Genomic DNA, 15,481 nt, shown 5'->3' on the forward strand with positions numbered 1-15,481 from the left:
CTGCTGACTTCAGCTCTCCTGATGTCCACATCCCAAGTAACTGGCATTCTGGGCATGAGCCACCGTACCTGAACTCATTTTCATCATTATTATTTTTACCAATTTTCAGTATGGTTTCAAGTTATTATAGGATGTCACATGTAATTTTTTTTTCTTAGTTTGCCTAGTCTGTGACTTTCCCAGGATTCATGTTCTTAGTTTATATTAATACTTGTTTAGATCTAAAGAGGATTTCTTTTTATAATAGTAATAGTAGAATAGATAAAAGAAGGAAATGTATAGAAGTTTTTGTTTTTTACCCATTTTTTTGTGTCCAGATGCTCGAATTTGAAAGATCTTTTATGTTTAGGTTGTGTTTGGACCTGCATATCTGGTGTCTTTACTTCTTATATCTAACAGTTTGTTTTAGTGAAAACATGTAAGTATTTCACAGTTTTTAAGTTGCCTAAGAGTAAGTTGTTTTGATGTGATTTAAAATGTGCTCTTTCATCATCCCTGTAAAACCCATGGATTACCCACCTATCTTATGTTTTTTTGGTTTTAAATCTTGAATGCCAGTTAGGTCAGGTGAATTATTTCACATGGAGGAGCTAAGTTGATGTAAATATTTGGCCATCATACGTTACAGTTCATAACCACTTTTAGAATAACAATCCATTTTGTTCAGTTTTGTATATGTGTACCAAATACAGAGTCCAGGTACAGAAAGGAAAATTTCCCATGCTTTTAGTGAAATTGAAGACTTTGGTCTGTTTATAAGGGCACCAGTATGAAAATCAATGCGAAGCCTACAATTGGTCAAATAATCTCAGGGACATGCTGCTGGTTATTCCTTCTCATTTTTCTTAGAACATTTGTGGAGAAAAATCCAGAGTAAAATATTCCAGAGTAATAATTTAGTTTAATTGCTATTCAACTTTTCTATTCAACTGAAAGCTCAATTGAATAGAAAAGGATAATTGGTAATGGTAAATTTAGGATGTTTAAGGGAGAAGGAAAGAACTAATGTAATCTTGAGAAAGCTAAGAGAACTGGGAAAGAATGGAAATATTGGCCATTGTTTTGATACTACTTATTAAGCTAACACAGTGCCTGGTACTTAGTTGGCACACAATAATTATTTACTCAGTGATCAAAGGAGCAAATAAATAGTATGTACTAATTGTTGAAGGAGATAGAAAAAGAACATTTGGAGAATGTAAGGTCTTTTCTAAATGGAGGTGGGAGAGCAGAGCCTTCAAGTCAGTGAGGACTAGAGGAGTAGGAAGAGGATTTGGGCAGGCTGAAGTTCAGGGGGTGCCCAATACACTTGAGGGCAGTAGCATGAGCAGAGTTGTGGTCAGCAGTTTAGAAATGGTGCCTGATGTGTTTGCAGTAGGCAGAAGACCTTCTTGGTACAGATGGAAAGCAGTGGATGTGTCAGGCATGGGACATTTGGATATCTAGCTGGTATAATCTCTGCTTCATCCCTTAGCAGGTAGAGGGTTTTGAAGATTTAAGAATTGTTATTAGAGGAGGATGAAGATGGTGCTGGATGGATGACACAGGAAGCATGGAGACTATTGATGGTTTTCCAAGGTTGTGCTGATGTACATCCAAGCTAAAGGGAAATGAAAGGAAAGGCTCAGCTTACCCTGGGACTATCATAGAGGAAGAAAGAGTTGTGATTAGAATATCCTTGATGAAGGAAAAGGGTTAAAATTGGAAAGCCATGCTGCCATTGATGGAATAAGAGAGATAGAGAATTTAGTTTTGTTCATTATTTTGAGAGAGGACAGATGAATTCAATGTAGAGTTTGAAATAAATGGAGTAACTGACTCATTTAACAAACAGAGGTAAGTGAAGGTATTTGAAAGTAAGGAGAAGAAATGTAAGCAGAGGGGTTGGAAAACAAATCTGTGGTAGCATAAGCAAAATGGAGAGAGTGGAAAGCAAAGTTTTTTAGTCTGTGCAATGGTGATTATTTGAGGAGGTTAAGGAAGCTACAGAAAAGAGAAAGAAGCTGCAGAGAGGAAATAAGAGAATCAAGGAAACACTACCTTTCCGCTTTCCCCAAGAGGTTCTCAGCTTGGTTTATGTAGTTAGAGAAAGTGACATTTAGTACTTGACAAGGAGACTTTGATTTAAAATTCTTGAGTTCTACCTAAGTAATTGTTAAATTTAAAAAAGGTTGGGGATTGACTAAAAGGAATTCTTTGCTGTTTTTCCTTACAAGTCTGAAGTTAATCCTTAAAGGGCTTTTGTTTCAATAGTTTTGTTTAAATCAATAGGTTTGGATTTTTTCTACAATCACATTTTATAACTAAAACTTTAAAAACAATGTTTAAATCACTCCCTCTTAGGTTGCTGTGCAGTAGTTAATTGTGAAATGGTTAATTCAAGTTCATATTTTTCAGTAGAAGGTCTTTATATAAACAGTGTTAACACCCCCTTGGTGCTGGGGATTAACTCAGTGACTCACACTAAGCATCATCCTTAGCCTGACACCTTTAATTGATCAATTTTAATCAGAAGAAAAGGCACTATTTAGTAGCTGGTCTTTGCCTCATTATTGTGGTTTAGTGTATAGGTGTATAAATTTTTTAGGCTTTTTTTTGTTGTTTGTTTGTTTTTTGTTTTTTTTTGAGATGGGTATCTTACCAGTATGTTGTCCAGCTGGTCTTAAACTCCTGGGCTTAAATGATCTTTCTCAGCTTCCCGACTACAGACATACATGCTGCCAAGCCCAGCTTCAGGTGCCTTTGAAATGAAAATGGAAGTTAGGTGGGTTCAGGGTGTAGTGCCTGGATGTGAAATCAGAAAGCAGTTAGGAAGTGTTTTATTCCAGTCCTTCGTTGGAAATAAAAACTTTAAAAAATTTATTTGAAGAGCAGATTCTTATGATAGAAGAAATTTTTCTTTTTTATTGGTGGGACTGGGGTTTGAACTCATGGCTTCACATTTGGAAAGCAGGTGCTCCAGTCCATTTTGCTCTGGTTATTTTGGAGAAAGGTTCTTGCAAATTATTTCTCTGGGCTGGCCTTAAACAATCCTCCTGATTCCAACCTCCCAAGTAGCTAGGCTTGTAGGTGTGAGCCACTGGCCTGGCAATGGGAGCATTCTTAATGTTTAACTTTTTTGGCTCTTAGAATTAAAACTGTCTTGAAAATCCTAAAAGTAGAACATGGGATAGTTTCCTTGGGTATTTCATGTTGCTTTGCTTTTCTGGCTTTCAAAAAAAGATTAGCAGTTCATATTTTATTTATTTCTTCCAGTTCCTTTCTTTGTGCAGAAAATAGTTTAATGGGATTATGTGATTAAAAAAAATTGTCTCAACGTTTATTTTGTTGTGATTGGAAGCATTTTTCCAGTGTCTGAGCATGTGTAACATTAGTAGTCTACTCAGAGCCCTGGATATTGCAACCAGAGGCACATTCCGAGTTGTAAGATTGGGTTTTGAGTGATCAGCTTCTGGTTCAGACATCTTTACAAATGAGCTAATTCTATTAAACCAGTAACCCTGATTTTGGTGGATAAACAACTTAGTTCTGCTTGGAGAAAAGAGATTGTTCACTGTGCCAAGTCTTAACCCTTCTCCTTAACCCTTAACTAAGAAGAATGGGTCTTACTGACAATAGTGCTTTTACTGAGGCCTGTTCTGCAACGTAAACAATGGCAGCTGACTTTTTTCTGGCTTCCCTGTTTTTCCAAGTGAAATGAAGCTGCTTCTCACAGATGGCTTCACCTGCTGACTCATCCTCCAGCCCCAAACCTCTGTCATATCCAGCGTTCACGCTGGGACTGAGAATAAGAAGAACCAGTCTTAGAATATGAGAGTTGGAATGGATCATGAGCCTCTTTCTCAGATAACCTCAACTATCAAAAGGGAATGTCATGATGGCACATGCCACAGTTGATAGTTATAAGAATGAGTGATAGTGCTATTCAGAGTGCCATTAGAATTTTCCTAATGACAGAGAACTTTTTTTGGTCTAGGAATGCTTAAGATGCAGAACTTTTCAGCCTCCCTTAGAAAATAGCATTCTTTAGGAAGTGGTGGAAGCAACTTGGTGCAGAAGCAGCACACATTTAATGCTTGTTGTATACTTCAGGAGGTCTGTGGGATAAAAAAGAGAGCAGTCATTGTCCCTGAAAGTTTTTGTTGTAATTAGAAAATTGATTTGAGAAAGCAGTGAGGAACTTGGAACAGTTAGGAATCAACTTACAAGTATTTAAGCTGATTCACCTGAGACTTACATTGTGAGGCTTACTTAAATTTCTGTAGCTCTTAGTTTTTTTTTTTTTTTTTTAATTACTGATGTTCTAACTCAGGGTTTTGTGCTTGCTAGGTAGGTAGCAGGTGCTTTGCCACTTCAGCTGCCAGGCCAGCTGAAGAGACATGGTCTTTCTGTGTTAGCCAGCTACCTTGAAACTCAGTGTGTATCCTAGGCTGGCCTTGAATTCATGATCCTTCTGCCTGACCTCCTGAGCCCTGAGATTAAGATGTGTACTACCATGCTTGGCTCCTTTGAATGTTTCATGCATTTAAGAATGTTCTGCATTTTTTTTTCACTCCCTACCTCCATCCCTAGACAATGGTCAGTCTGCTTTCTGTATGTATAGATTTGTGTATTTGAGGTCATTCATGTAAATACAGCTATATAATACATGGTCCTTGGTGTCTTAGCTTTTTTGACTTAGCATTTCAAGGTTTGTCCATGTTACAACATTTATCACTACCTTATTTTCCTTAAGACTGAGCGATATTCCATTGTATCTATACCAGATTTTATCTGTCTGTAGGGAAATAAAAACTTCTGCCCTTTTAGATTCAGTGGCTGGAGGCAGGGCCTGTGAATTAAATGGACAGAGCCTCCTGCCACTGCTTTCTGAGTATCTGGGATTATGGCTGTGTGCCACTTGGATCAATTTTATCTAATAGAGTTGCTTTCAGTTTTCCCTAAGGTGGGCTCTGCAGAATGGCCCAAGTGGTAGAGCGCCTGCCTAGCAAATGGGTAGGCCCTCAGTTCAAACCCCAGTATTGCAAAAGAGGAACAACCACAACAACCCCCAGATGTAGTACCAGTTTTCCCTGTGGTTCTGCTACTGTCTTCTTTCATTTAAACTTAGTCTGTTTTACTGACTGAATATCTAGAATTAGAGAGTGAAAACCAATCTCTTTTTCCTAAGGGAGGCAGGTGAGAGACAGTTTGATCTAGGAATTTACTTCTCTTGCCTATAGGTAATAAAACAGAAATTGAACTGTTAGGTTAAAATTTTGATTTATTTATTTTGCTGTGCTGGGGATGGAGTGCAAGGGCCTTAGCTCATGAAGGCAACTGCTCTTACCACTATCCTTTCAGCCCCAAATTTTGTTAATATTCTAAGAGATGATTTTATATATACACACACACACATACATACACATATATATGTGTTCAAGGATTACTTTGAAGTTAGGCTTTTTAAAAAATAATTTTTAAAATTTTTTGTGGGGTTAGAGATTTTCAACAGGGAATCAAGGGAGAGAAAGACCTTTTTTTAAAAAAAACTTTAAGGATTGGGAATTTAGCTCAGTGGTAGAGCACTAGCCTAGTATGTGTGAGGCCCTAGGTTCGACACCCAAAACACTCAAAAAACCAAAAACAAGAAAAAACTACTTGTCTAACTTAAATAGAAACTTGTGTTCCTTAAGTGCTTTGATTAAATTTGTTTTACTGTAACATCATTTTGGTGCCGATTTCACATTGTCAATAACTAGATTTCCTCACATTTGCTTTCAAGAATCCATGAGATAAGCATCATTTTTTTTTCATTTTTCTTTTATTATTCATATGTGCATACAAGGCTTGGTTCATTTCTCCCCCCTGCCCCCACCCCCTCCCTTACCACCCACTCCGCCCCCTCCTTCTCCCCCCCCCTCAATACCCAGCAGAAACTATTTTGCCCTTATTTCTAATTTTGTTGTAGAGCGAGTATAAGCAATAATAGGAAGGAACAAGGGTTTTTGTTGGTTGAGATAAGGATAGCTATACAGGGCATTGACTCACGTTGATTTCCTGTGCGTGGGTGTTACCTTCTAGGTTAATTCTTTTTGATCTAACCTTTTCTGTAGTACCTGTTCCCCTTTTCCTATTGGCCTCAGTTGCTTTAAGGTATCTGCTTTAGTTTCTCTGCGTTAAGGGCAACAAATGCTATCTAGTTTTTTAGGTGTCTTACCTATCCTCACCCCTCCCTTGTGTGCTCTCGCTTTTATCATGTGCTCATAGTCCAATCCCCTTGTTGTGTTTGCCCTTGATCTAATGTCCACATATGAGGGAGAACATACGATTTTTGGTTTTTTGAGCCAGGCTAACCTCACTCAGAATGATGTTCTCCAATTCGATCCATTTACCAGCGAATGATAACATTTCGTTCTTCTTCATGGCTGCATAAAATTCCATTGTGTATAGATACCACATTTTCTTAATCCATTTGTCAGTGCTGGGGCATCTTGGCTGTTTCCATAACTTGGCTATTGTAAGCATCATTTTTTTAAAGTTATATTTTTAATGATGTGGCAGATTAGTGAACATTTTTCTGGTGCACAATTTGTTATTTGCTTGAGTTCCTTTTTTAAAGTTCTATGCCATCTTGTTCTTACTGTCCTGGCTTTCAGCTGGGGCTGCATCAGGGCTGAGCCAAAAATGGCTGCTACTGCAGCAGGGGCTGGCAGAGTATAGGACTTGGCTGCTGTGGCTCCTGTGATGAAGCAGGTGGGGAAGTTTGGGGGCAGCACCCTGGGTCAGGACTGTCTTAGCCATGGTGTTGTCATGAGAATTGGAATTTTCTACATTGCACATGCTGCTGTTGGGAGGAAATGCCACCGAGTATTGGAATTTATAGCCTCAGCAGGAGAGCTACCCCTTCTCTGTAGACATAAGAAATCTTAGCAGATGCTGTCATTCACCAAGCAGGATTGGCCATTTTCACAGAGCAGAAAGGCTTACCTATCTGTATCAGTTGATGACAGCGAAGTATCTAGAATTATACCGATTTGTGGCTTAGTTGTCAAATTTACTAAAATGGAGTGGGTTGTGAGTTCTGGAGAATTGAAGAGATCTTTCCCGGTATGCAGCTTGGATGAGGAATACATCAAAAGTCAGCAGCCTACATGGTGCAGGCATGACTCAAGTCCAGGAGCGCTTGCCTAGCAAGTGCAAGGCCTTGAATTCAAGTCCCAGAACCATCAACAAAACAAAACAAAAAAAAACACCAAAAACCCCAAGTAAGCCTATAATGTAAAGGTAAGGACAGATAGTAGTTTGAGTGGAGCATTGAAGTTGCTGTTTGTGTCCATGAGGCCACTTCTCAGATTAAATATACTGCCATTTGTGTGGGGCATGTTTGTGCCTGAGTTCCTGTCCTTTGTGTCTGTGGCTAGGGCATGATGTAGGAACATCGGAGTCTTCTGCTTAGCAACCAGGATCTAGCTGGATGGGCAGTAAAATGCTACATTTCTTTGTCAGTGTGACAAAGAACAGTTTTTAATGCTTTTAATAAAAACTTTTTTTTTTTCCTTCTTGAATAGGGTGTCTTGCTGTATTGCCCAGCCTGGTCTTTAACTCTCTGATGCTCAAGTGATTCTGCTGCCTCAGCTTCACAAGTAGCTGGGACTACAGATGTGTGCCACCATGCCCAGTGTGGCTTTTCTGCTTTTTAAAAAAAATTTAAAAAATTTTGACACCTACCCCATCTTTTCAGAAAAGCCCTATTTGATCATTGTAGCAAACAAAAGAAAAATATTTACTTAATAACCCCCACATAACTCATTGACACTGTTAACATTTTGGTAAAATTTCTTGAATTGTTTATATATGTAGGTGTTTATGTACACATGTATTAACATTTATATTTTTATGTAGGTGCACAGTACTTGTACAGCTGCAAATCATTTTGTAAATGTAATTTTACATTTTTTTCCTATTTTAGTAAGCATTTGAAGGATTCTTTAAGTGGCTTTATAATACTTATATGTATGCTTATACCACTGCTTACTTAAAACATTTCTTATTGCTGCATTTTTAAGTTTACGATTTTGCTCTTAAAAGGAATGCTGAGACTAACATCTTTGTGTACAGTGCTTCTCACTATTTCAGGTATTTCCTTTGTAAGGGTAAAATGACTAAGGCAGCAGTTGTGAGCACTAGAATAATTGACACATTCGCCAAATACATATTTTCATTTTACGGCAGTGTTTCCTAGTGCTTGTTATTCTTCTGCCAGCATACAATATTGCAGTTTTTATTTATTTATTTATTTTGGTGCTGTTGGGGATCAAAGCCAGGATCTCATACAATGCCAAGGCAAAAAAGAGCTTCACTATTGAGCTATATCCTCAGCCAAATTTTGATTAATGTGATAGTTGAAAATGACACACTATTTTAATTTGTATTTTTTTTTTTTTCCTCTTCCTCTCCCCTCCCCTCCCTTCTTTCTCTTTGGTACTAGAGTTTGAACTTGGGCTAGGCAAGCACTGTACCACTTGAGCTATGCCCCTCCCCCCCACACCTATTTTTCATTTTAGTTTACTTTTGAGGGAGGGTCTCACTTTTGCCTGGGGCTTGCCTCAGACTGTGATCCTATTGTCTACACCTCCCATGTAGCTGGGATTATAATTGTGTCCCACAGTGCCTGGTAGTTTTGTTGAGATGGTGTCTTGCACTTTCTGCCTGAACCACTATCTCTCTATTTCTGCCTCCCGCCCTCTGGATGCTTTTATAGTGATGAATTGTATTCTAGTAACTGCTAATAACTTTTTTCCCCCCTCTAAGTTCTTTAGTTAAAGAACTTAATTGGAAGCTTCAAAGCTTTTATAAAGTAGAGAAAAAAGTAACCACCCTCCATCCTAACCTTTTCTCAGATCCTATTTCATATAGTTAATAGCAGGAGTCTTGTTTTCACTAAAACCTTTTTTCTTTTCCTGATACTGCTGATTGAACTCAGGGCCTTGTACTTGCTGGGCAGGTGCTCTACCACTTGCCCTAGTCTTGTTTTCATGTCATCCCTTGCTGAAAAGTGCTTATTTATTTATTTTTTTGACAGCACTAGTCACTGGTGCTTGAACTCAGGGCCTCACGCTTGCTTGGCAGGCATTTTTATTGCTTGAGCTACTCCACCAGCCCTATTTTTATCTTTTTATAGGTTGCTGCATAAATAATTGTGTGAAGCTTTTAGGAGCTTGAATTTTAGTGAAAGAGAGAACATTTTATTGTTCTTCTGCTTCCTTTCCTTTTAGTTTGTTGCCATGTTTCCATTTGGAGAATCAGCTTGATAATCATTTTGACATGTGTTAGTTATCTACAGATTTCTAGAGAACATTATATTTCCCTGAGAAACACACTTTCTGATTTTTTTTTTGTCCACACTGAGGTTTGAACTCAGAGCCTCACACTTGCTAGGCAGACACTCTGCCACTTGTGTCACTCCAGCAGCCTAAAAGAAACATACTTTCTGCAATACTCTTGTTGAGAGTTGTTAATTATTGAGCAGTTAACATTTTCACTGGTTACCCAATAGGTGATCTTTTAGTCTCTTTTCTTGGTTTCTAATTGAAGGAAGTACCTTAATTAGGATAATTAATGTATGGTAAGGCTAGAATGGGTGTACTCTAATCTTGGCTGCTTATGGAATTACTTTTGCCATTAAAAAAGTATAGCAGCCAGGCTATACATGTATTGCATGTGTAATTTTAGTACTTGGGAGGCTGAGGCAGGAGGATCTACAGATAGAGGCCAGCCTAGACTACAGAGCTAGGCCTTTTCTCAAAAAACAAAACAAAACAAAAAACAGCTGGTCTCCTGTGGCTGACACCTGCAATCCTAGAATCCATCTACAGGGTTAGGGAGCATGTCCTGCACTTTATCCCTTTGTCCTACTGTGTATTGGGGAAAGAACATTGCCCAGGATTAATGTTCATTAAAAATCCACCAGCTGGGTGCTGGTGGCTAATGCCTATAATCCTTGCTACTTGGGAGACTGAGATCAAGGGGCATCATGGTTGAGGCCTGCCTGGGCAAATAGTTCTGAGAACCCCATCTCCAAAACAACCAGAGCAAAATGGATTGGAGGTGTTCCGTGAATCCCGGAGTTCAAATTTCAGTTCTACCAAAGAAAAGAAAACCAAACCAAACCCAAAAAACCCTAAAGACTAAATAATAGACTTGTATCAGATTTTTGAGCTGAGTTTTAGATATACATTAGAATTAAAATCCTTGGTCTAGAAAATTAGAATGCTTAGTTCTGAGTTAATTTAGGTCTTGATTATTATATAAGGTTTGCTTAGTATTTGCTTGTATTTGGGACAGTATCTTTTCTGAGAGTTTTGAGTACCAGCATGATGCTTTATTGTTAGATTTGAAGTCTATTCCAAGATTCTTGATTTACAATGATTCAGAAAAGCATTGTTTCTTTTATTTCTTAGTGATGTGTCCTAAGTTTTATTTCTAGATGAGTAGTAAAAATGGGGTTTTGCAAATGTGTGGAGGAAAGGAAAGTGTTTTTTTTTTTTTTTCTTGGTGGGACTGGGGTTTGAACTCAGGGCTTTGTGCTTGTAAAGCAGGTGATTTTTGAGCCACATTCCAGTCCATTTTGCTCTGGTTATTTTAGAGATGGTTTCTCACGAACTGTTTGCCTAGGGTTGGCCTTGAACCTTCATCCTTCTGGTCTCAGCCTCCCAAGTAGGAAGGATTATAGCCAAGAGCCACTGGTGCCCAGCTTGTTTTTTTTCTCTTGAAATCTCTTGGTTCTGGGAACTGATAAAGTACAAATTGGGCATTTTGTATTCGACATCCTCTTACAACTTGTAATATTTTATTACCAGTATCTAATTAGTCAGATTTAACAAACACATGGCACATGGCACTGGCAGCGTTCGTCTACTTTCTTTCCCATTATAAAGTGAACTTTTTCTTTTTCTTTTTTTTTTTTTTTTGTGGTACTGGGGTTTAAACCAGTACCAGTTTAAACCAGTCTAGGGCCTATACCTTGAGCCATCCCACCAGCCCTTTTCTTTGATGGGTTTTTTCTGAGATAGAGTCTCAAGAACTATTTCCCTGGGCTGGCTTTGAACCTAGGTCCTCCTGATCTCTGCTCCCTGTGTCTCTAGGATTACTGGTATGAGTCACTGATGTCTGGCTAAAGTAAACTTTCTTTTTCCATTTTCTTTTCTCCATACTGGGAATTGGACTCAGGACCTCCAAGCACTGAACTACTTGAGCCATGTTCCCAGTCATTTCATTTTTAGTTTGTTTTCAGATAGGGTCTTATATTAACTCTGGGGTTGGTCTTGGATTGTGATCTTCCTGTGTCTGCCTCACTGCAACACCACATCTGGCTTCTTTCTTCTTTATGTTGTATTGGGGATGAAATGTACGGTCTTGCACATGCCACGTAAGTGATCTGTCAGTGAGTTACATTCCTGGCCTTGAGTGTACTTTGTAAATTCGGCTAAGTTTCTTATGTACAGGGCTTTGTGCAAATAAGTAAGATATAGTCCTGACTCCTAAAGCATACGCTGTTACTGAGTATTAGTTGAAGAACTGTAAGCCTAAGGTTTAAAGAATTACATGTGCTACAGAAGAGAAGTAATACCATATTCCCTAGTGTTCAGTGCAGGGACTTCTTGATTTTCATGGGAATTCTTCCGCTAATTAGCATGTCACCAGGTCCTGAGGTATTCCAGTGCTCAGGTGTTAGGGAGCCTAGTTCTCTCCTTTGAGCATGTCCTCTGTTTACCAGGACTGCATCAACTCTAGCTAATAAGTTCGCATTACAATTAATCAGGAAGGAGAATGGGGAAAATTCCTCTCTGAAAGACCACCTGCCAGAAGACTCATGCCCCTTTTCCTTTTCCTTTTCCTTTTCCTTTCCCTTTCCCTTTTTCTTTCTTTCCTTCCTTCCTTCCTTCTTTCTTTCTTCCTTTCTTATTCATTTATTTATTATTGTGGTACTGGGGGTTGAACTAAGGACTTTGGTTTTGCAAATCAGGCACTCTTCCAGTTGAGCCACACCTTCAGCCCACTATTTCTATTTACACTCATATATTACACTTTATTTTTATTAAGGAAAGAGGGTAGAAGCAGAAGTTGGGAGACAAATAGCTGGTAGAATAGAGGTTTCTTATGAGGATGTGAACCCAGAAGAATAATGGGCTCATAGTGGGTGATTAGTCAGCCAGTGATAATTTATGCTTTAAAACTTAAGTTCTTTGGATAGGGGACTTGGCTTAAGTGGTATGATGTTTGCCTAGCCACTGTGAAGCCCTGAAGTCAGTCCTAAGTACTGAAAAAGAATTCTTTAAGTGTGTATTGTTTACTTAGTTATTTGCTTGATTATATCTATGCTGGAGCTATACAGAAGATAGAGGACATGTATACCTGTTATGAACGGCTTCACTGGGCGCTGCTAACTCATGACTGTAATCCTAGCTACTTGGGAGGCTGAGATGGGGAGGATCGTGATTTGAGGTCAGCCTGGGTAAATAGTTCTAGAGACTTCATCTCCAAAATAACCAGAACAAAATGAACTGGAAGTGTGTGGTTCAAGCTGTAGAGTGCCTACTTTGTGAGCATGAAGCCCTGAGCTCAAACTCCAGTCCTACCAAAAAAAGAAAAATGAACTGCCTCATTCTAAATTAGCGTTAATCTTTTTGTGCACGGATACCTATGTAAAATAGTTAAACAGCAATTCATTAAAACAAAAGAAGCGTATTGTATATTTGATAGCTGTTGAAAAGGAAGACTGAATGAAGTTTTTTGAGATGTAATTTGGGCTAAGTGCTTCTTACATCAGATTACACATCCACATGTAAAAGAATTTTAAACAACTGAGTCATAACCCAAGTAACAGAATTAGATTTTAACAATATATTGTATGTAACTTTATGTTACTCTGTAGTTTACCAATAAAGCCTTTGTTAGATGTATCAAAGAATGATGAAATATCTAGTGATTAACTTGAAAATTTGTTGAAATGCATGTAGGATAAATCTTTGCAAGAGGTTTTTCAGCTGCTTGCTTTTCCTTCCCTTAACTCCAGGTTCATTACTGTGAAATTACTGCTTTGCTTCTTGTGTGTCTGACTTTTAAAATATCTAATATTCTTGAAATAGAATTTTGTATTATTTAAAATCTCTCTAATTAGATATGTATATATTTTGTTATGTATGAAGTTAACATGGTTTGAGGCTGGGTGTGTAGCTTAGTGGTGAGCACACCTGCTTAGCACACCTGAGGCTCTGAGTTTGACCTCAACAACAACCAAAAAAAGTTTTTTTTTTTTTTTGGTGGGCCTGATGGCATATTTTTTTAGTTTCATCTGCTTAGGAAGCTGAGGTGGGATGGATTACTTGAGGCTACGCCAGCCTGGGCATTATAGCAAAACACTCTCTCTTTAAAAACAAACAAACTTACAAACAAGACTGAAGATAAGTTACCAGGAAAATAAAATACACGGTACTCACCATTAATGAGTTGTCACTCATTTTGCATATTTCATTGAAAGAAGATTTAGGTGTAGGTTAGTTATGTTCTACTTCCATAATGGAGCAGATATAAAAGCTTTCCTATAGCTTCCGGTGTGAGAGATGAGATACAAAACCCCTTCAAAGAGATTTTGTACCTTTTCACAGAATTCAGTATTTGTTTAAATGCTTGATGCTGAATAATTTGTCAGAATAGTACGTATTTTTTGTGATACTTTGGTTTAGACTTAGGTGTTTGCACCGCAGCCACACCTCCAGCCCTTTTACTGCCTTCTTAAATGTTGACTATTTTGACATTTTGGCTAAGTTTGTGTAATTTTGGGTGAAACACCAAACTTTCCTTTCTCTGCACCATGCCCTTTCTGTTCCTCCACTTGCTTCTAACATCTCTTCTTCTCTATGGTATTATTTTACTTGTTTGTGCTCATTCTCTTCCTCTGTAAAGCTATTTCTTTATTAAATAGACTAAATCAACTGCAGAGTCCCTTGTGATCTTTACATTTTATTCGTCTATGATTAGGTCAGAAATAGCCCCACATCCCTTTCCCCATCTTCCTAGAAACAAAAACTGACCCTCTTAGGCACAGTTAGGAAATACATGGTAACCAAACAGATCTCAACAGTAAAGAATTATCAGAATGCTGGGGGCATGGTTCAAGAGGTAGAAGCCTTGTCTAGCATGTGCGGTGCCCCGGCTCTATTCCCCAACACTACAAAAAACAAAACCCCAAACCAAACATAAAAAGTATATATATATATATATTTTTATATATATATATAAATATGTATAATATTATATATATACTACACATATTTTATGTATGGAAAAATGTATGGACAAAATTAAATATAATTGATATTAGAGACAGTTGCAAAAGAACTTTTTTAGTTTGGTTATATTGCTGTTGTGATTAAGGCACATTTTTCCTTCCACTTTTTCTCTCTCAGAACAATAATCCTATTAATGAAAAATTATGATTTAGTTTGCCTTTCAGCTGCCTCCAGAATCCTGGCCACTCCAGACCAGAACTGTCTAACACAACTTTCTGTTGTGATAAAAACGTTCTGTGTCTAACTGTCCAGTATAGATGTCACTATTGTGGTAAGTATAATAAGTAAATTTTGAAAATTTAATATGTATTTAATTTAGAGGTGAGAGCTTACTGTGATGCCTATGTTGGCCTCAATTCTTGGGATCTTGTAATCCTCCTATCTCAGTTTGCCAAGACACTGGGATGACAGCGGGCGCTACTACACTCAGCTTCCAAATTTTCTTTAATTTAAATTTATATTTAAATGGCTGTAGTGACTGCCATATTGAGATAGAATAGCTCCATATTAACCTGTTCAATCAGCAAATGTTTTTCAAGCACTCGCAATACATCTGACATTATGTCAAGTACCAGAGAAAGTTGGGAGTTGGCAGTATGTGTGGTGAGGGAGATGGAACAATTAAAGACGTAATTGCAGTGTAGTGTAGTTGGTATATTAAAGAAAAGCATCGGGTTCTATAGAAGTATAGGTACGAATTTGTACCTGATTTAAGCTGAGGGTAGTCTTATGTGAAAAGAAGCCTGTTATCAAAATATCCCCTTCCTGTGTCATATCACCACCAAGGGATATGGAACCACTTGGCCATTATTTGTAAGAGTTGAGATCAGCATTTTTTTTTCCCTTTTGAGATGGGGTCTTGCTATGCTCCTGTGCTCATGTCCTGCTTCATCCTGGAGAGTTGCTGAGCACTGGTGTTTTTCTGCTTTTTTTCTAAGGCCTTGTCTGACCTTTAGATAACATCTTGTTTGTGTTATAAAGTACTGTCAAAGGGCCTTCCTTGGTTTTGTGACTTAGGGATCTGGGTTGCAGAGATCATTGGGGTCCAGTTTCCAGGGTTTTGAGACTTTAACATATAAGAATATTTAGTAGAAGAATAATAGTTCTCCATAGGGTTCTTCTAGAGATGAGGGAATGCCTAGTCAGTT

The 15,481-nt window shown here is 38.1% G+C and overlaps 1 protein-coding gene across 10 annotated transcripts in view; it reads left to right on the forward strand.

Moving 5' to 3' along the window:
• Window positions 1–15,481, forward strand: part of Eif4g3 (eukaryotic translation initiation factor 4 gamma 3) — a 269,231-nt gene that overhangs the window by 17,651 nt on the left and 236,099 nt on the right. For 2 of the 10 annotated variants that reach the window (XM_074081080.1, XM_074081082.1), the window contains exon 1: window positions 14,469–14,604. The exons of 7 other annotated variants lie outside the window; for them this stretch is intronic. The gene's annotated coding sequence lies outside the window, so the exon portion shown is untranslated. Of the gene's footprint in view, window positions 1–14,468; window positions 14,605–15,481 lie in introns of those variants that run through there. One more of the 10 variants, XM_074081079.1, reaches the window with a different exon arrangement.

Source organism: Castor canadensis, chromosome 7 (assembly GCF_047511655.1).
Source record: "Castor canadensis chromosome 7, mCasCan1.hap1v2, whole genome shotgun sequence".
Taxonomy (NCBI): domain Eukaryota; kingdom Metazoa; phylum Chordata; class Mammalia; order Rodentia; family Castoridae; genus Castor; species Castor canadensis.